This window comes from Oncorhynchus masou, unplaced genomic scaffold (assembly GCF_036934945.1).
Source record: "Oncorhynchus masou masou isolate Uvic2021 unplaced genomic scaffold, UVic_Omas_1.1 unplaced_scaffold_2388, whole genome shotgun sequence".
Classification (NCBI taxonomy): domain Eukaryota; kingdom Metazoa; phylum Chordata; class Actinopteri; order Salmoniformes; family Salmonidae; genus Oncorhynchus; species Oncorhynchus masou.
The window spans coordinates 33,147-56,500 of NW_027008844.1; the positions used below are offsets into that span (position 1 = coordinate 33,147).

A 23,354-nucleotide genomic window follows, 5' to 3' on the forward strand; every position below is an offset into this window, starting at 1 on the left:
TGACACCTCTAATAGTATCAATGTTTAATGAACACAGCTGACACCTCTGATAGTGTCAATGTTTAATTAACACAGCTGACACCTCTAATAGTATCAATGTTTAATTAACACAGCTGACACCACTAATAGTGTCAATGTTTAATTAACACAGCTGACACCTCTAATAGTGTCAATGTTTAATTAACACAGCTGACACCTCTGATAGTGTCAATGTTTAATTAACACAGCTGACACCTCTAATAGTATCAATGTTTAATTAACACAGCTGACACCTCTAATAGTATCAATGTTTAATTAACACAGCTGACACCTCTGATAGTGTCAATGTTTAATTAACACAGCTGATACCTCTGACAGTGTCAATGTTTAATTAACACAGCTGATACCTCTGACAGTGTCAATGTTTTAACACAGCTGATACCTCTGACAGTGTCAATGTTTAATTAACACAGCTGACACCTCTAATAGCGTCAATGTTTTAACACAGCTGACACCTCTGATAGTGTCAATAACAGAGGTAATGTTCTGAGTGACCCCACAGTGGGCTTTCACCCCCAATAACAGAGGTAATGTCCTGAGTGACCCCACAGTGGGGGTTCATCCCCAATAACAGAGGTAATGTTCTGAGTGACCCCACAGTGGGGGTTCATCCCCAATAACAGAGGTAATGTTCTGAGTGACCCCACAGTGGGGTTTCTCTTTATCTGATTGAATTGGGTCCAACTAGTTGTACAAGGACACAAACATCACCCATGCGTCCTCGCTCACAGACAGGCACACACACACACACACACACACACACACACACACACACACACACACACACACACACACACACACACACACACACACACACACACACACAAAATCCGTCCTCGCTCACAGACAGGCACACACACACACACACACACACACACACACACACACACACACACACACACACACACACACACACACACACACACACACACACAAAATCCGTCTGCGCTCACAGACAGGCACACACACACACACACACACACACACACACACCTTCTGTCTGCGCTCACAGACAGACACACACACATACAGGGTGGAGGTGGGGAACAGGTGACTGGTGGGTTAACCCCCAAAATTGAACTAATGCCAAAACTGACAGACGGCTGGCGTGCACACACACACACACACACACACAAACACACACACAGATACACACACACACACACACACACACACACTCAGATACACACACACACACACACACACACACACACACACACACACACACACACACACACACACACACACACACACACACACACACACACAGACAGATACACCCTTTTTTGTACCTGTGACACTGAGGTGTGTGTTAGGAAGATTAAACAAACACAGTTGCACACAAACATGGCTTTAAGAGGCTTGTATTGGCTATCTAGTATTCAGCAAGGATATCACACACACACACGCACGCACACGCACACACACACGCACGTTGGACCACACACAACGGGAAACACAAACTTGCGGAGGAGTGCATTAGGACTACACAATAGTCAGATCACATCTACATCAAGGGACCACACCAACACACTATGAGCGTACACAATTTGAAGGTAGATCGAAAATAAATGACGTTTTATGTCTGTTTAAAATATATAGTTTATTGATTTTTTTATATTTCTTCTCTCATTACATTCAAATTACAATACAATCATAGTGCATATGGGTTACAGCCACATAGACGATCACAGTTATTGACCTCTGACCTCTGGGAGAAGCTACAGTGAGAGGTCTGATGGTACACGAACAGACAGCACTTTCCTTCACAGCAACTGTATAGAAATACATATATAAATATATATGAATGTATATAAATATATATATATGAATGTACATTAATATATATATATAAATGTATATAAACATATATAAATATATGTATATAAATAAGTATATATAAAAATGTATATAAACATATATAAATATAAATGTATGAATGTATATAAATATATAAACATATATAAATATATGTATATAAATATATATATATATAAATGTATATAAACATATACATATATATATATATGAATGTATATAAATATATATATGAATGTACATAAATATATATATATATATATAAATGTATATAAATATATATATGTATATAAATATAAATGTATATAAAAAAATATATATATATATATATATGTATATAAATATAGATGTATATACATATGTATATAAACATAAATATATATAATCTGTAAAGATAACATCGAGTAATATAATATCATATTAACTATCATGGTTAACCGCTCATTTTTGTCTGTAGGTTTTCCTTAATTAAGACAAACATTTTTGCGACAACCCAGTTAATAAATATGCTAGTAAGAACCCACAAAAACCACAAAGACAGAAACAAAGAAATTAAAAAGCAGTTTTACGCATTTGTGAAGAAACCGTCTCAAACGAACAAGAACTAAAGTGTCACGCATTTGTCTTCACAAACAAAACAAACATGAAACAACACCCCCATGCATTCCCCAAGGCAAGAAACAAAACATCACAGACTAACAAATATTCTCACACACACAACCATCTCTTTTTTTTAACAAACGAAGTGTTAAAAACAAACGAGACGTTCACATGAACGGTGTTCTCACAAATGTGTGTTCTAACAAACGATGGGGTCCACAAAACAAAGAAAACATGTGTTCTCACAAATTAGGATTCTCACAAATCTCTCACAACTTTCTCAAATGTGTTCTCACAAAAAGGTAAGTTCACAAAAAATGACACATGTTCACACAAAACTGCCAAAGCATACCATACACAGTACAGTAAGAAATATATATATATATTTATTGTTATAAATGTAGAGCTTTATCTCTTTGGTGTAATTTTGAACATCTAATGTTGGTAAGGTGTCAGGCAAGGTAATAATTATAAACACACCTTAGTGCTAAAGTAACAACAATATGCTCACAACATTCTGTCGTCCCAAATGGACCACAATAATTTCACAAAGCATTCTGGGTCTGAATGCTCACACAAAGTAAAGTAGCCAAACTACACTGCAGAAGTTTGATACGTTCAACAATGGATTCCACAGTCCGGGAGCGAACTTCTCTAAAGGGATGGCAAAGAACCAAATCAATAACATGACTATAGTCCTACCATGTTGCTGACAAACCTGGAGACCAAACAGACAGTTGTCACTGGCATTCCTGTCATTAAAGTGATGATGACAGTGTGGCAGGTAGCCTAGGGGTTAGAGTGTTGGGCCAGTAACCGCAAAGGTTGCTGGGTCGAATCCCCGAGCTGACAAGGTAAAGTCATTCTGCCCCTGAACAATGCAGTTAACCCACTGTTCCGCAGTAGCCTAAATAAATGTTCAGTTCTCTGTCTCTTTCACAGTCAACAACATGGGTTTTCTAATTAACAGAGGTCCACTCTCTCTTTCACAGTCAACAACATGGGTTTTCTTATTAAAGAGAGGTCCACGGTCTCTTTCACAGTCAACAACATGGGTTTTCTAATTAACAGAGGTCCACTGTCTCTTTCACAGTCAACAACATGGGTTTTCTAAATAACAGAGGTCCACTGTCTCTTTCACAGTCAACAACATGGGTTTTCTAAATAACAGAGGTCCACTCTCTCTTTCACAGTCAACAACATGGGTTTTCTAATTAACAGAGGTCCACTCTCTCTTTCACAGTCAACAACATGGGTTTTCTACTTAACAGAGGTCCCCTCTCTTTCACAGTCAACAACATGGGTTTTCTAATTATCAGAGGTCCACTGTGTCTTTCACAGTCAACAACATGGGTTTTCTAATTAACAGAGGTCCACTCTCTCTTTCACAGTCAACAACATGGGTTTTCTAATTAACAGAGGTCCACTGTCTCTTTCACAGTCAACAACATGGGTTTTCTAATTAACAGAGGTCCACTGTCTCTTTCACAGTCAACAACATGGGTTTTCTAATTAACAGAGGTCCATGGTCTCTTTCACAGTCAACAACATGGGTTTTCTAATTAACAGAGGTCCACTCGCTCTTTCACAGTCAACAACATGGGTTTTCTAATTAACAGAGGTCCACTCGCTCTTTCACAGTCAACAACATGGGTTTTCTAATTAAAGAGAGGTCCACTGTCTCTTTCACAGTCAACAACATGGGTTTTCTAATTAACAGAGGTCCATGGTCTCTTTCACAGTCAACAACATGGGTTTTCTAATTAACAGAGGTCCATGGTCTCTTTCACAGTCAACAACATGGGTTTTCTAATTAACAGAGGTCCACTCTCTCTTTCACAGTCATAAACATGGATTTTCTAATTAACAGAGGTCCACTCTCTCTTTCACAGTCAACAACATGGGTTTTCTAATTAACAGAGGTCCACTCTCTCTTTCACAGTCAACAACATGGGTTTTCTAATTAACAGAGGTCCACGGTCTCTTTCACAGTCAACAACATGGGTTTTCTAATTAACAGAGGTCCACTCGCTCTTTCACAGTCAACAACATGGGTTTTCTAATTAAAGAGAGGTCCATGGTCTCTTTCACAGTCAACAACATGGGTTTTCTAATTAACAGAGGTTCACTCTCTCTTTCACAGTCAACAACATGGGTTTTCTAATTAACAGAGGTCCACTCTCTCTTTCACAGTCAACAGCATGGGTTTTCTAATTAAAGAGAGGTCCACTCGCTCTTTCACAGTCAACAACATGGGTTTTCTAATTAAAGAGAGGTCCACTGTCTCTTTCACAGTCAACAACATGGGTTTTCTAATTAACAGAGGTCCACTGTCTCTTTCACAGTCAACAACATGGGTTTTCTAATTAACAGAGGTCCACTCTCTCTTTCACAGTCAACAACATGGGTTTTCTAATTAAAGAGAGGTCCACTGTCTCTTTCACAGTCAACAACATGGGTTTTCTATGGTGCCCTTAATAAAAAGTGCAAGTCAACTTTCTTCCTCTCTCTCTTTCTCTCACGTTTTCAACTTGATTGATTGAATTCAATACGACTTTATAAATTCAATGAGTCCTTTTAACAGATATTCCCTTATGAGACACCAGTGTTCACCTCATCTCCTGAAAAAATCTTTGACTTCCCTCGATTGTCAGCTTCTCCTCCTCTCCGCCCAGTATCGCCGTGCCGACGACGTACACACACAGACACCCCGCCACAATGACAAACACAGATAACATACCAAGGCTACGGTTGCCCCTGACAACAGTGATTGTCCTCTCAAAATGGCTGCCGAAAGAAGGGGGCGGGGCCAGGAGCTTATCGCCGTCCTCCATGTTGCCGCTGGAACAATGACGCGGAGATTTCTCGTCCTGAGACAGATAACAGAAAATAAGAGATGAATCAATCAATGAACGGAAGGATGGGATGAACGAACTGATGGATGACTGGGAAAAAAGGAAGGATAAACGGATGAATGAAGGGCGTGAGTCAGTAGCCAAACTGTTTGTGACCAATGTATCGCTGTCCATTTGGGAACAGTGTTGTATCTACAGGTCAGTACAGGAACCTATAGAGGGAACAGTGTTGTATCACTATTTCCTGAAATACAAACAATTTGGAATAGGCCACTTCTCTAAGGGTTCCTATTCACACACTTGACTTATATCTTTCCATTTGTTTGACCTGAAAAGGTACTATAGCAAACAGTACGGTGAGCTGGGACTATTGATCCAGAGAGTGAGATGGCTGCCTGTAAACACTGTTGCTTTAGCATAGAAACACTGTTGCTTTAGCATATAAACACTGTAGCTTTAGCATATAAACACTGTTGCTTTAGCATATAAACACTGTTGCTTTAGCATATAAACACTGTTGCTTTAGCATATAAACACTGTTGCTTTAGCATAGAAACACTGTTGCTTTAGCATATAAACACTGTAGCTTTAGCATATAAACACTGTTGCTTTAGCATATAAACACTGTTGCTTTAGCATATAAACACTGTTGCTTTAGCATATAAACACTGTTGCTTTAGCATATAAACACTGTTGCGTTAGCATATAAACACTGTTGCTTTAGCATATAAACACTGTTGCTTTAGCATATAAACACTGTTGCTTTAGCATATAAACACTGTTGCGTTAGCATATAAACACTGTTGCTTTAGCATATAAACACTGTTGCTTTAGCATATAAACACTGTTGCGTTAGCATATAAACACTGTTGCTTTAGCATAGAAACACTGTTGCTTTAGCATATAAACACTGTTGCTTTAGCATATAAACACTGTTGCTTTAGCATATAAACACTGTTGCTTTAGCATATAAACACTGTTGCTTTAGCATATAAACACTGTTGCGTTAGCATATAAACACTGTTGCTTTAGCATATAAACACTGTTGCTATAGCATATAAACACTGTTGCTTTAGCATATAAACACTGTTGCTTTAGCATAGAAACACTGTTGCTTTAGCATATAAACACTGTTGCTTTAGCATATAAACACTGTTGCTTTAGCATATAAACACTGTTGCTTTAGCATATAAACACTGTTGCTTTAGCATATAAACACTGTTGCGTTAGCATATAAACACTGTTGCTTTAGCATATAAACACTGTTGCTTTAGCATATAAACACTGTTGCTTTAGCATATAAACACTGTTGCTTTAGCATATAAACACTGTTGCGTTAGCATATAAACACTGTTGCTTTAGCATATAAACACTGTTGCTTTAGCATATAAACACTGTTGCGTTAGCATATAAACACTGTTGCTTTAGCATATACACACTGTTGCTTTAGCATAGAAACACTGTTGCTTTAGCATATAAACACTGTTGCTTTAGCATATAAACACTGTTGCTTTAGCATATAAACACTGTTGCTTTAGCATATAAACACTGTTGCTTTAGCATATAAACACTGTTGCTTTAGCATAGAAACACTGTTGCTTTAGCATATAAACACCGTTGCTTTAGCATATAAACACTGTTGCTTGAGCATATAAACACTGTTGCTTTAGCATATATACACTGTTGCGTTAGCATATAAACACTGTTGCGTTAGCATATAAACACTGTTGCTTTAGCATATAAACACTGTTGCTTTAGCATATAAAAACTGTTGCGTTAGCATAGAAACACTGTTGCTTTAGCATAGAACCACTGTTGCTTTAGCATATAAACACTGTTGCTTTAGCATATAAACACTGTTGCTTTAGCATATAAACACTGTTGCTTTAGCATATAAACACTGTTGCTTTAGCATAGAAACACTGTTGCTTTAGCATATAAACACTGTTGCTTTAGCATATAAACACTGTTGCTTGAGCATATAAACACTGTTGCTTTAGCATATAAACACTGTTGCTTTAGCATATAAACACTGTTGCTTTAGCATATAAACACTGTTGCTTTAGCATAGAAACACTGTTGCTTTAGCATATAAACACTGTTGCTTTAGCATATAAACACTGTTGCTTGAGCATATAAACACTGTTGCTTTAGCATATAAACACTGTTGCTTTAGCATAGAAACACTGTTGCTTTAGCATATAAACACTGTTGCTTTAGCATATAAACACTGTTGCTTTAGCATAGAAACACTGTTGCTTTAGCATATAAACACTGTTGCTTTAGCATATAAACACTGTTGCTTTAGCATATAAACACTGTTGCTTTAGCATAAAAACACTGTTGCTTTAGCATATAAACACTGTTGCTTTAGCACATAAACACTTTTGCTTTAGCATATAAACACTCTGTCTTGTTTTTCTCTTTAGTTTGTTGTCATTTCCACACGATTTCGGGTTCTTCATTAACAGAGCAAAACATACTTTTTTATTTTATCTTTATTTAACTAGGCAAGTCAGTTAAGAGCAAATTCTTACTTTCAATGACGGCCTGTTTCAATGACGATTTGTACCTTGTCAGCTCGGGGGTTTGAACTCGCAACCTTCCTGTTACTCGTCTAACACTCTAACCATTAGGCTACCCTACTCTAACCACTAGGCTACCCTACTCTAACCACTAGGCTACCCTACTCTAACCACTAGGCTACCTTACTCTAACCACTAGGCTACGGACATGCTAGAGTTAGCATTGTGAGCACTGCTTCTTGTTCCAAGTTATTTCGGTCCTTCCAGTAGACTAGCGAAGCTAACCCTGAGGTGTTGATGTCACTTGACTGTTAGGAAGGTTTCTTACCGTCAGTGTGGAGCGCGGTTGGCTGTTCCTCTGCTGTGAGCCGTAGCTGTTAGCGTGCGCCTGCTGTGCGGAGCAGGCTAGCATCCCAGCTGACTGGAGAGTATCCTTCTCATCTCTCGACAACGACTGGGTCTCGTCTCTCGACGACCTTGATGACTCCGGGATGGACTCCAGGACACAACACTCGATCTGAGGGATACGTGAAAGGTCAAAGGTGGAGGGTCAGAGGTGGAGAGGGTCTGTAAGAAACGGAGAGGAATATAGACCCGATATAGAGTTCTGGTCTGACTGAATTAGCATCGAAGCTAACAGGGTAAAGAGAGTAGTTGTGAATGGGGAATTGGACACCCTCTTTCTCTCTCTTTCTCTCTCTCTACCTGTCTCTCTCTCTCTCTTCACCTCCTCCTCAACTACCTTTCCTTCTCTCTTTCTCTCTTTCTCTCTCTCTACCTGTCTCTCTCTCTTCACCTCCTCCTCAACTACCTTTCCTTCTCTCTTTCCAGTCTCTCTCCTCACCTCCTCCCCACCTACCTTTCCTTCTCTGTTTCTACTCCCTCTCTCCAACTCTCTCTCTATACCCATCCCTTTCTCTCTCTAGTAGTGTGGTCAGGCATTGTGTTCATTTCTCAACACCATGAAATATTCAGCAGGGTTGTAACAAGAGGCTCTCTCTGCTGCCCTACTGTTACTAGGACACAGACAACAACAAGAGTTACAACACACTGTGGGCAGAAATAAACTACATGTATTGACTGTGTTATAGTGGTAAACTACATGTATTGACTGTGTTATGGTGGTAAACTACATGTATTGACTGTGTTATGGTGGTAAACTACATGTATTGACTGTGCTATGGTGGTAGATATAAACTACATGTATTGACTGTGTTATGGTGGTAGATATAAACTACATGTATTGACTGTGTTATGGTGGTAGATATAAACTACATGTATTGACTGTGTTATGGTGGTAGATATAAACTACATGTATTGACTGTGTTATGGTGGTAGATATAAACTACATGTATTGACTGTGTTATGGTGGTAGATATAAACTACATGTACTGACTGTGTTATAGTGGTAAACTACATGTATTGACTGTGTTATGGTGGTAAACTACATGTATTGACGGTGTTATGGTGGTAGATATAAACTACATGTATTGACTGTGTTATGGTGGTAGATATAAACTACATGTACTGACTGTGTTATGGTGGTAAACTACATGTATTGACTGTGTTATGGTGGTAAACAACATGTATTGACTGTGTTATGGTGGTAGATATAAACTACATGTACTGACTGTGTTATGGTGGTAAACTACATGTATTGACTGTGTTATGGTGGTAGATATAAACTACATGTATTGACTGTGTTATGGTGGTAGATATAAACTACATGTACTGACTGTGTTATGGTGGTAAACTACATGTATTGACTGTGTTATGGTGGTAGATATAAACTACATGTACTGACTGTGTTATGGTGGTAAACTACATGTATTGACTGTGTTATGGTGGTAGATATAAACTACATGTATTGACTGTGTTATGGTGGTAGATATAAACTACATGTATTGACTGTGTTATGGTGGTAGATATAAACTACATGTATTGACTGTGTTATGGTGGTAGATATAAACTACATGTATTGACTGTGTTATGGTGGTAGATATAAACTACATGTACTGACTGTGTTATGGTGGTAGATATAAACTACATGTATTGACTGTGTTATGGTGGTAAACAACATGTATTGACTGTGTTATGGTGGTAGATATAAACTACATGTACTGACTGTGTTATGGTGGTAAACTACATGTATTGACTGTGTTATGGTGGTAGATATAAACTACATGTATTGACTGTGTTATGGTGGTAAACTACATGTATTGACTGTGTTATGGTGGTAGATATAAACTACATGTATTGACTGTGTTATGGTGGTAAACTACATGTATTGACTGTGTTATGGTGGTAGATATAAACTACATGTATTGACTGTGTTATGGTGGTAGATATAAACTACATGTATTGACTGTGTTATGGTGGTAGATATAAACTACATGTATTGACTGTGTTATGGTGGTAGATATAAACTACATGTATTGACTGTGTTATGGTGGTAGATATAAACTACATGTACTGACTGTGTTATGGTGGTAGATATAAACTACATGTATTGACTGTGTTATGGTGGTAGATATAAACTACATGTATTGACTGTGTTATGGTGGTAGATATAAACTACATGTATTGACTGTGTTATGGTGGTAGATATAAACTACATGTATTGACTGTGTTATGGTGGTAGATATAAACTACATGTACTGACTGTGTTATGGTGGTAGATATAAACTACATGTATTGACTGTGTTATGGTGGTAGATATAAACTACATGTATTGACTGTGTTATGGTGGTAAACTACATGTATTGACTGTGTTATGGTGGTAGATATAAACTACATGTATTGACTGTGTTATGGTGGTAGATATAAACTACATGTACTGACTGTGTTATGGTGGTAGATATAAACTACATGTATTGACTGTGTTATGGTGGTAGATATAAACTACATGTACTGACTGTGTTATGGTGGTAAACTACATGTATTGACTGTGTTATGGTGGTAGATATAAACTACATGTATTGACTGTGTTATGGTGGTAGATATAAACTACATGTATTGACTGTGTTATGGTGGTAGATATAAACTACATGTATTGACTGTGGTATGGTGATAAACTACATGTATTGACTGTGTTATGGTGGTAGATATAAACTACATGTATTGACTGTGTTATGGCGGTAGATATAAACTACATGTATTGACTGTGTTATGGTGGTAGATATAAACTACATGTATTGACTGTGTTATGGTGGTAGATATAAACTACATGTACTGACTGTGTTATGGTGGTAGATATAAACTACATGTATTGACTGTGTTATGGTGGTAGATATAAACTACATGTATTGACTGTGTTATGGTGGTAAACTACATGTATTGACTGTGTTATGGTGGTAGATATAAACTACATGTATTGACTGTGTTATGGTGGTAGATATAAACTACATGTACTGACTGTGTTATGGTGGTAGATATAAACTACATGTATTGACTGTGTTATGGTGGTAGATATAAACTACATGTATTGACTGTGTTATGGTGGTAGATATAAACTACATGTACTGACTGTGTTATGGTGGTATCCAGGAGGAGGGTGGGCCACCCCTAGTATACAGGAGGAGGGTGCAGGAGGAGGAGGGTGGCCCCCCTAGTATACAGGAGGAGGGTGGTATCCAGGAGGAGGGTGGTATACAGGAGGAGGGTGGTATACAGGAGGAGGGTGGTATCCAGGAGGAGGGTGGTATCCAGGAGGAGGGTGGTATACAGGAGGAGGGTGGTATACAGGCGGAGGGTGGTATCCAGGAGGAGGGTGGTATACAGGAGGAGAGTGGTATACAGGAGGAGGGTGGTATCCAGGAGGAGGGTGGTATCCAGGAGGAGGGTGGTATACAGGAGGAGGGTGGTATACAGGAAGGAGGAGGGTGGTATACAGGAAGGAGGAGGGGTGGTATACAGGAAGGAGGAGGGTGGTATACAGGAGGAGGGTGGTATACAGGAAGGAGGAGGGTGGTATACAGGAGGAGGGTGGTATACAGGAAGGAGGAGGGTGGTATACAGGAAGGAGGAGGGTGGTATCCAGGAGGAGGGTGGTATACAGGAGGAGGGTGGTATCCAGGAGGAGGGTGGTATACAGGAGGAGAGTGGTATACAGGAGGAGGGTGGTATACAGGAGGGTGGTATACAGGAAGGAGGAGGGTGGTATACAGGAGGAGGGTGGTATACAGGAGGGTGGTATACAGGAAGGAGGAGGGTGGTATCCAGGAGGAGGGTGGTATACAGGAAGGAGGAGGGTGGTATCCAGGAGGAGGGTGGTATCCAGGAGGAGGGTGGTATACAGGAAGGAGGAGGGTGGTATCCAGGAGGAGGGTGGTATACAGGAGGAGGGTGGTATACAGGAGGAGGGTGGTATACAGGAGGGTGGTATACAGGAAGGAGGAGGGTGGTATACAGGAGGAGGGTGGTATACAGGAAGGAGGAGAGTGGTATCCAGGAGGAGGGTGGTATACAGGAAGGAGGAGGGTGGTATACAGGAGGAGGGTGGTATCCAGGAGGAGGGTGGTATCCAGGAGGAGGTTGGTATACAGGAGGAGGGTGGTATCCAGGAGGAGGGTGGTATCCAGGAGGAGGGTGGTATACAGGAAGGAGGAGGGTGGTATACAGGAAGGAGGAGGGTGGTATACAGGATACAGTGTTAGAGTGTTTTGGGTTCCTGTCGTACCGGTAGCGGCTTGGCGACGCCGATGCGCACGACCCCGTGGCCGGTGGTTTTGAGGACGTGCACGGCGCGCCCCAGCGTCGACCGGACCAGGTCCACGTCGTTGACGGACATGAGCCGGTCGCCGGGCAGCAGGCGTCCGTCTGAGTCGGCCACGCCACCGGCGACCAGGGAGCGGATCACCAGGACAGTCTTAGAGTCATCCTCTGGGTCCTGGAGAGGGACAACATAAGGAACGGGTGAACAACAGTTCAAAGGTCATGTCCTCCCAAAGGGAAGTCCAATAGAAAGGAGAGTACAATTGTTTTGCTTCCCAGTTCATCATTTTTTTTTTATTGTCTTTCCAAAGGATCCACTCTTTGGCCCACCCTCCTCTCCTCGTCTCCTGGTCTACATTACTAGTGATCCAAACCAGTTGAAAGAGAGGAGAGTAGGAAGCTACGTTAGACCATCGAGATGCACCACAGTCTTACCTGGTAGTCTAGGATGCTGAATCCCAGGCCTTCCTCTCCCTTCACCAGCTCTATCACCTGACTGTCTCTCTCCCACATGGCCAGAGGAGGAGACACAGGCTTATTGAAACCACGACTCCCACAATCCATGTTGTTACAACCAGGAAGTAGACAGCAGGGCTGGTCATACTGGGACTGGGAGAGGAGAAAGAGAGAGAGAGAGAGAGTGTTAGGGCACATCTCATATGACACCCCGGCAGCAGTCTGATTGACTTTCTTACCACCCTTCTTCCAGAAATAGTGTCCACTTGATCACTTCGCCTAATGGCATTAAAGGGATTGGATTGACCCCAACAATATGTCTGACACCATCTCTATATCCCTCCATCTCTATATCCCTCCATCTCTATATTCCTCCATCTCTATATCCCTCCATCTCTATATCCCTCCATCTCTATATCCCTCCATCTCTATATCCCTCCATCTCCCTCCATCTCTATATCCCTCCATCTCTATATCCCTCCATCTCCATATCCCTCCATCTCCATATCCCTCCATCTCCATATCCCTCCATCTCCACATCCCTCCATCTCTATATCCCTCCATCTCCACATCCCTCCATCTCTATATCCCTCCATCTCTATATCCCTCCATCTCCATATCCCTCCATCTCTATATCCCTCCATCTCTATATCCCTCCATCTCTATATCCCTCCATCTCTATATCCCTCCATCTCTATATCCCTCCATCTCCATATCCCTCCATCTCCCTCCACTCTATATCCCTCCACCTCTATATCCCTCCATCTCCAGATCCCTCCATCTCTATATCCCTCCATCTCCACATCCCTCCATCTCTATATCCCCCATCTCTATATCCCTCCATCTCTATATCCCTCCATATCCCTCCATCTCCATATCCCTCCATCTCCACATCCCTCCATCTCCACATCCCTCCATCTCCACATCCCTCCATCTCCACATCCCTCCATCTCTATATCCCTCCATCTCTATATCCCTCCATCTCTATATCCCTCCATCTCCAGATCCCTCCATCTCTATATCCCTCCATCTCCCTCCATCTCTATATCCCTCCATCTCCATATCCCTCCATCTCTATATCCCTCCATCTCCTTCCATCTCTATATCCCTCCATCTCTATATCCCTCCATATCCCTCCATATCCCTCCATCTCCACATCCCTCCATCTCCACATCCCTCCATCTCTATATCCCTCCATCTCCACATCCCTCCATCTCTATATCCCTCCATCTCTATATCCCTCCATCTCTATATCCCTCCATCTCCAGATCCCTCCATCTCTATATCCCTCCATCTCCCTCCATCTCTATATCCCTCCATCTCCCTCCATCTCTATATCCCTCCATCTCCATATCCCTCCACCTCTATATCCCTCCATCTCCAGATCCCTCCATCTCTATATCCCTCCATCTCCACATCCCTCCATCTCTATATCCCCCCATCTCTATATCCCTCCATCTCTATATCCCTCCATATCCCTCCATCTCCATATCCCTCCATCTCCACATCCCTCCATCTCCACATCCCTCCATCTCTATATCCCTCCATCTCCACATCCCTCCATCTCTATATCCCTCCATCTCTATATCCCTCCATCTCTATATCCCTCCATCTCCAGATCCCTCCATCTCTATATCCCTACAATCTCTATATCCCTCCACCTCTATATCCCTCCATCTCCAGATCCCTCCATCTCTATATCCCTCCATCTCCACATCCCTCCATCTCTATATCCCCCCATCTCTATATCCCTCCATCTCTATATCCCTCCATCTCTATATCCCTCCATCTCTATATCCCTCCATCTCCCTCCATCTCTATATCCCTCCATCTCTATATCCCCCCATCTCTATATCCCTCCATCTCTATATCCCCCCATCTCTATATCCCTCCATCTCTATATCCCTCCATCTCTATATCCCTCCATCTCCCTCCATCTCTATATCCCTCCATCTCTATATCCCTCCATCTCTATATCCCTCCATCTCTATATCCCTCCATCTCCCTCCATCTCTATATCCCTCCATCTCTATATCCCTCCATCTCTATATCCCTCCATCTCTATATCCCTCCATCTCCAGATCCCTCCATCTCTATATCCCTCCATCTCTATATCCCTCCATCTCTATATCCTCCATCTCCATATCCCTCCATCTCCAGATCCCTCCATCTCTATATCCCTCCATCTCCATATCCTCCATCTCCATATCCCTCCATCTCTATATCCCTCCATCTCTATATCCCTCCATCTCTATATCCCTCCATCTCTATATCCCTCCATCTCTATATCCCTCCATCTCTATATCCCTCCATCTCCATATCCCTCCATCTCTATATCCCTCCATCTCCATATCCCTCCATCTCTATATCCCTCCATCTCCCTCCATCTCTATATCCCTCCATCTCCCTCCATCTCTATATCCCTCCATCTCCATATCCCTCCATCTCTATATCCCTCCATCTCCATATCCCTCCATCTCTATATCCCTCCATCTCCCTCCATCTCTATATCCCTCCATCTCTATATCCCTCCATCTCTATATCCCTCCATCTCTATATCCCTCCATCTCTATATCGCTCCATCTCCATATCCCTCCATCTCCCTCCATCTCCATATCCCTCCATCTCCCTCCATCTCTATATCCCTCCATCTCTATATCCCTCCATCTCCATATCCCTCCATCTCTATATCCCTCCATCTCTATATCCCTCCATCTCCCTCCATCTCTATATCCCTCCATCTCCATATCCCTCCATCTCCATATCCCTCCATCTCCCTCCATCTCTATATCCCTCCATCTCTATATCCCTCCATCTCTATATCCCTCCATCTCTATATCGCTCCATCTCCATATCCCTCCATCTCCCTCCATCTCCATATCCCTCCATCTCCATATCCCTCCATCTCCATATCCCTCCATCACCCCACCCCTTCATCTCCCCATCCACCCATCTCCCCATTCCCCCTTCATTCCCGGGATCCCTCCAGCTCTCCACCCCCTCCATCTCTATATCCCTCCATCACCCCACCCCTCCATCCCTCCACCTCCCCTCCATTTCCCTATTCCTCCATCCCACCGTCCATCACCCCATCCCTCCATCTCCCCCTCCATCCCTCCTCTCCATCCCTCTCTACCTTGCCGTTGAACTCAGCCACTAGCTCTTTGAGGGGGAGCTGTACATCTTCATCGTCATCATCGTGGTCACTGTCCCGTAGCTGTGGGTGCACGACGCGGCAGCACACCATACAGACACAGAGAGGCAGCTCTCTCAGAACGCTGATCACCTCTCTGTGAGTCTCTCCTATCAGAGGGATACCATTCGCCTGGGAGAAGGGAGAAGCTGGTCTGGTCAGCAAACATGTTGAATGTGCTGCATGTAGCTACATCATAGCAGAACAGGGTCAATGTTCCATTGGGATGTGTGGATGGATGAATACATGAATGAATGAACGAATGAATGAATGAACAAAGCAGTGAATTAAAGAACAAATGAATTCATTAACAAACCAAATGAATGAACGAATTAATAAATAAATTACCGAATGAACACACCAATGAACCAATGAATGAATGAATGAATGAACAAAGCAGTGAATTAAAGAACAAATTAATTCATTAACAAACCAACAAATTAACAAATTAATAAATAAATTACCAAATGAACACACCAATGAACCAATGAATGAATGAATGAACAAAGCAGTGAATTAAAGAACAAATTAATTCATTAACAAACCAACAAATTAACAAATTAATAAATAAATTACCGAATGAACACACCAATGAACCAATGAATGAATGAATGAACAAAGCAGTGAATTAAAGAACAAATGAATTCATTAACAAACCAAATGATTGAACGAATTAATAAATAAATTACCGAATGAACACACCAATGAACCAATGAATGAATGAATGAACGAACAAACCGAAGAATGAACAAATCAATGATAATCTTCTGCACATCTACCACTCCAGTGTTTAATTACTGTATTGTATTTACTTTGCCACTATGGCTATTTATTGCCTTTACCTCCCTTATCTTACCTCATTGACACACACTGTATATAGACTTTTTCTATTGTATTATTGACTGTATGTTTGTTTATTCCATGTGTAACTCTGTGTTGTTGTTTGTGTCGAACTGCTTTGCTTTATCTTGTCCAGGTCGCAGTTGTAAATGAGAACTTGTTCTCAACTGGCCTAGCTGGTTAAATAAAGGTGTTCTCAACTGGTCTACCTGGTTAAATAAAGGTGTTCTCAACTGGTCTACCTGGTTAAATAAAGGTGTTCTCAACTAGCCTACCTGGTTAAATAAAGGTGTTCTCAACTAGTCTACCTGGTTAAATAAAGGTGTTCTCAACTCGTCTACCTGGTTAAATAAAGGTGTTCTCAACTGGCCTACCTGGTTAAATAAAGGTGTTCTCAACTGGCCTACCTGGTTAAATAAAGGTGTTCTCAACTGGCCTACCTGGTTAAATAAAGGTGTTCTCAACTTGCCTACCTGGTTAAATAAAGGTGTTCTCAACTCGTCTACCTGGTTAAAAAGGTGTTCTCAACTGGCCTACCTGGTTAAATAAAGGTGTTCTCAACTGGCCTACCTGGTTAAATAAAGGTGTTCTCAACTAGTCTACCTGGTTAAATAAAGGTGTTCTCAACTCGTCTACCTGGTTAAAAAAAGGTGTTCTCAACTAGCCTACCTGGTTAAATAAAGGTGTTCTCAACTGGCCTACCTGGTTAAATAAAGGTGTTCTCAACTAGTCTACCTGGTTAAATAAAGGTGTTCTCAACTCGTCTACCTGGTTAAATAAAGGTGTTCTCAACTGGCCTACCTGGTTAAATAAAGGTGTTCTCAACTGGCCTACCTGGTTAAATAAAGGTGTTCTCAACTGGCCTACCTGGTTAAATAAAGGTGTTCTCAACTTGCCTACCTGGTTAAATAAAGGTGTTCTCAACTCGTCTACCTGGTTAAAAAAAGGTGTTCTCAACTGGCCTACCTGGTTAAATAAAGGTGTTCTCAACTGGCCTACCTGGTTAAATAAAGGTGTTCTCAACTAGTCTACCTGGTTAAATAAAGGTGTTCTCAACTCGTCTACCTGGTTAAAAAAAGGTGTTCTCAACTAGCCTACCTGGTTAAATAAAGGTGTTCTCAACTGGCCTACCAGGTTAAATAAAGGTGTTCTCAACTAGCCTACCTGGTTAAATAAAGGTGTTCTCAACTGGCCTACCTGGTTAAATAAAGGTGTTCTCAACTAGTCTACCTGGTTAAATAAAGGTGTTCTCAACTAGTCTACCTGGTTAAATAAAGGTGTTCTCAACTAGTCTACCTGGTTAAATAAAGGTGTTCTCAACTAGTCTACCTGGTTAAATAAAGGTGTTCTCAACTGGTCTGTCCGGTTAAATAAAGGTGTTCTCAACTGGCCTCCCTGGTTAAATAAAGGTGTTCTCAACTGGTCTACCTGGTTAACTAAAGGTGAAATATTTTTTTGTTTAAATGAATGCATGGATATGAATCAGTCCGTCCCACCTCCAGTATCTGGTCTCCAGGGTGTATCTTCCTGCTCTGTCCGACGGGCCCCTCAGGTAAGACGGAGCACAGGTAGTGGTGTCCTGCCCTGGCCTCCATGCTGATGCCTAGACCACTGGTCTCACTGAACCTCTCCAGCTGACACACCTGGGAAGGGGAGGGGTAGTAGGGGTTAATAACACTCTCTATAGCTGACACACCTGGGAAGGGGAGGGGTAGTAGGGGTTAATAACACTCTCTATAGCTGACACACCTGGGAAGGGGAGGGGTAGTAGGGGTTAATAACACTCTCTATAGCTGACACACCTGGGAAGGGAGGGGTAGTAGGGGTTAATAACACTCTCTATAGCTGACACACCTGGGAAGGGGAGGGTAGTAGGAGTTAATAACACTCTCTATAGCTGACACACCTGGGAAGGGAGGGGACACACCTGGGAAGGGGAGTAGGGGTTAATAACACTCTCTATAGCTGACACACCTGGGAAGGGGGTAGGGGTTAATAACACTCTCTATAGCTGACACACCAGGGGTAGTAGTGGTTAATAACACTCTCTATAGCTGACACACCTGGGAAGGGGAGGGGTAGTAGGGGTTAATAACACTCTCTATAGCTGACACACCTGGGAAGGGGGAGGGGGTAGTAGGGTTAATAACACTCTCTATAGCTGACACACCTGGGAAGGGGAGGGGTAGTAGTGGTTAATAACACTCTCTATAGCTGACACACCTGGGAAGGGGAGGGGTAGTAGTAGTAGGGGTTAATAACACTCTCTATAGCTGACACACCTGGGAAGGGGAGGGGTAGTAGGGGTTAATAACACTCTCTATAGCTGACACACCTGGGAAGGGGAGGGGTAGTAGGGGTTAATAACACTCTCTATAGCTGACACCTGGGAAGGGGAGGGTAGTAGGGTTAATAACACTCTCTATAGCTGACACACCTGGGAAGGGGAGGGGGGTAGTAGGGTTAATAACACTCTCTATAGCTGACACACCTGGGAAGGGGAGGGGTAGTAGGGGTTAATAACACTCTCTATAGCTGACACACCTGGGAAGGGGAGGGGTAGTAGGGTTAATAACACTCTCTATAGCTGACACACCTGGGAAGGGGAGGGGTAGTAGGGGTTAATAACACTCTCTATAGCTGACACACCTGGGAAGGGGTAGGGGTTAATAACACTCTCTATAGCTGACACCTGGGAAGTAGGGGTTAATAACACTCTCTATAGCTGACACACCTGGGAAGGGGAGGGGTAGTAGGGGTTAATAACACTCTCTATAGCTGACACACCTGGGAAGGGGGAGGGGTAGCTGACACACCTGGAAGGGAGAGGGGGGTTAATAACACTCTCTATAGCTGACACACCTGGGAAGGGGAGGGGTAGTAGGGGTTAATAACACTCTCTATAGCTGACACACCTGGGAAGGGGGAGGGGTAGTAGGGGTTAATAACACTCTCTATAGCTGACACACCTGGGAAGGGGAGGGGTAGTAGGGGGTTAATAACACTCTCTATAGCTGACACACCTGGGAAGGGGAGGGGTAGTAGGGGTTAATAACACTCTCTATAGCTGACACACCTGGGAAGGGGAGGGGGTAGTAGGGGTTAATAACACTCTCTATAGCTGACACACCTGGGAAGGGGAGGGGTAGTAGGGGTTAATAACACTCTCTATAGCTGACACACCTGGGAAGGGGAGGGGTAGTAGGGGTTAATAACACTCTCTATAGCTGACACACCTGGGAAGGGGAGGGTAGTAGGGTTAATAACACTCTCTATAGCTGACACACCTGGGAAGGGGGGGTAGTAGGGGTTAATAACACTCTCTATAGCTGACACACCTGGGAAGGGGAGGGGTAGTAGGGGTTAATAACACTCTCTATAGCTGACACACCTGGGAAGGGGAGGGGTAGTAGGGGTTAATAACACTCTCTATAGCTGACACACCTGGGACACCTGGGAAGGGGGGTAGTAGGGGTTAATAACACTCTCTATAGCTGACACACCTGGGAAGGGGAGGGGTAGTAGTGGTTAATAACACTCTCTATAGCTGACACACCTGGGAAGGGGAGGGGCAGTAGGGGTTAATAACACTCTCTATAGCTGACACACCTGGGAAGGGGAGGGGTAGTAGGGGTTAATAACACTCTCTATAGCTGACACACCTGGGAAGGGGAGGGGTAGTAGGGGTTAATAACACTCTCTATAGCTGACACACCTGGGAAGGGGAGGGGTAGTAGGGGTTAATAACACTCTCTATAGCTGACACACCTGGGAAGGGGAGGGGTAGTAGGGGTTAATAACACTCTCTATAGCTGACACACCTGGGAAGGGGAGGGGTAGTAGGGTTAATAACACTCTCTATAGCTGACACACCTGGGAAGGGGAGGGGTAGTAGGGGTTAATAACACTCTCTATAGCTGACACACCTGGGAAAGGGGTAGTAGTGGTTAATAACACTCTCTATAGCTGACACACCTGGGAAGGGAGGGGTAGTAGGGGTTAATAACACTCTCTATAGCTGACACACCTGGGAAGGGAGGGGTAGTAGGGGTTAATAACACTCTCTATAGCTGACACACCTGGGAAGGGGAGGGGTAGTAGGGTTAATAACACTCTCTATAGCTGACACACCTGGGAAGGGGAGGGGTAGTAGTGGTTAATAACACTCTCTATAGCTGACACACCTGGGAAGGGGAGGGGTAGTAGGGGTTAATAACACTCTCTATAGCTGACACACCTGGGAAGGGGAGGGTAGTAGGGGTTAATAACACTCTCTATAGCTGACACACCTGGGAAGGGAGGGTAGTAGGGGTTAATAACACTCTCTATAGCTGACACACCTGGGAAGGGGAGGGGTAGTAGGGGTTAATAACACTCTCTATAGCTGACACACCTGGGAAGGGGAGGGGTAGTAGGGGTTAATAACACTCTCTATAGCTGACACACCTGGGAAGGGGAGGGGGTAGTAGGGGTTAATAACACTCTCTATAGCTGACACACCTGGGAAGGGGAGGGGTAGTAGGGGTTAATAACACTCTCTATAGCTGACACACCTGGGAAGGGGAGGGGTAGTAGGGGTTAATAACACTCTCTATAGCTGACACACCTGGGAAGGGGAGGGGGTAGTAGGGGGCTGACACACCTAGTAGGGGTTAATAACACTCTCTATAGCTGACACACCTGGGAAGGGGAGGGGTAGTAGGGGTTAATAACACTCTCTATAGCTGACACACCTGGGAAGGGGAGGGGTAGTAGGGGTTAATAACACTCTCTATAGCTGACACACCTGGGAAGGGGAGGGGTAGTAGGGGTTAATAACACTCTCTATAGCTGACACACCTGGGAAGGGGAGGGGTAGTAGGGGTTAATAACACTCTCTATAGCTGACACACCTGGGAAGGGGAGGGGTAGTAGGGGTTAATAACACTCTCTATAGCTGACACACCTGGGAAGGGGAGGGGTAGTAGGGGTTAATAACACTCTCTATAGCTGACACACCTGGGAAGGGGAGGGGTAGTAGGGGTTAATAACACTCTCTATAGCTGACACACCTGGGAAGGGGAGGGGTAGTAGGGGTTAATAACACTCTCTATAGCTGACACACCTGGGAAGGGGAGGGGTAGTAGGGGTTAATAACACTCTCTATAGCTGACACACCTGGGAAGGGGAGGGGTAGTAGGGGTTAATAACACTCTCTATAGCTGACACACCTGGGAAGGGGAGGGGTAGTAGGGGTTAATAACACTCTCTATAGCTGACACACCTGGGAAGGGGAGGGGTAGTAGGGGTTAATAACACTCTCTATAGCTGACACACCTGGGAAGGGGAGGGGGTAGTAGGGGTTAATAACACTCTCTATAGCTGACACACCTGGGAAGGGGAGGGGTAGTAGGGGTTAATAACACTCTCTATAGCTGACACACCTGGGAAGGGGAGGGGTAGTAGGGGTTAATAACACTCTCTATAGCTGACACACCTGGGAAGGGGAGGGGTAGTAGGGGTTAATAACACTCTCTATAGCTGACACACCTGGGAAGGGGAGGGGTAGTAGGGGTTAATAACACTCTCACTGACACACCTGGGAAGGGGAGGGGTAGTAGGGGTTAATAACACTCTCTATAGCTGACACACCTGGGAAGGGGAGGGGTAGTAGGGGTTAATAACACTCTCTATAGCTGACACACCTGGGAAGGGGAGGGGTAGTAGGGGTTAATAACACTCTCTATAGCTGACACACCTGGGAAGGGGAGGGGTAGTAGGGGTTAATAACACTCTCTATAGCTGACACACCTGGGAAGGGGAGGGGTAGTAGGGGTTAATAACACTCTCTATAGCTGACACACCTGGGAAGGGGAGGGGTAGTAGGGGTTAATAACACTCTCTATAGCTGACACACCTGGGAAGGGGAGGGGTAGTAGGGGTTAATAACACTCTCTATAGCTGACACACCTGGGAAGGGGAGGGGTAGTAGGGGTTAATAACACTCTCTATAGCTGACACACCTGGGAAGGGGGGGGTAGTAGGGTTAATAACACTCTCTATAGCTGACACACCTGGGAAGGGGAGGGGTAGTAGGGGTTAATAACACTCTCTATAGCTGACACACCTGGGAAGGGGAGGGGTAGTAGGGGTTAATAACACTCTCTATAGCTGACACACCTGGGAGGGGTAGTAGTGGTTAATAACACTCTCTATAGCTGACACACCTGGGAAGGAGAGGTAGGGGTTAATAACACTCTCTATAGCTGACACACCTGGGAAGGGGAGGGGTAGTAGGGGTTAATAACACTCTCTATAGCTGACACACCTGGGAAG

The 23,354-nt window shown here is 43.3% G+C and overlaps 1 pseudogene; it reads right to left on the reverse strand.

Annotated features, from left to right (window-relative positions):
• The window catches only part of LOC135533468 (inaD-like protein), a 61,484-nt pseudogene that overhangs the window by 27,298 nt on the left and 10,832 nt on the right, over positions 1–23,354 (reverse strand).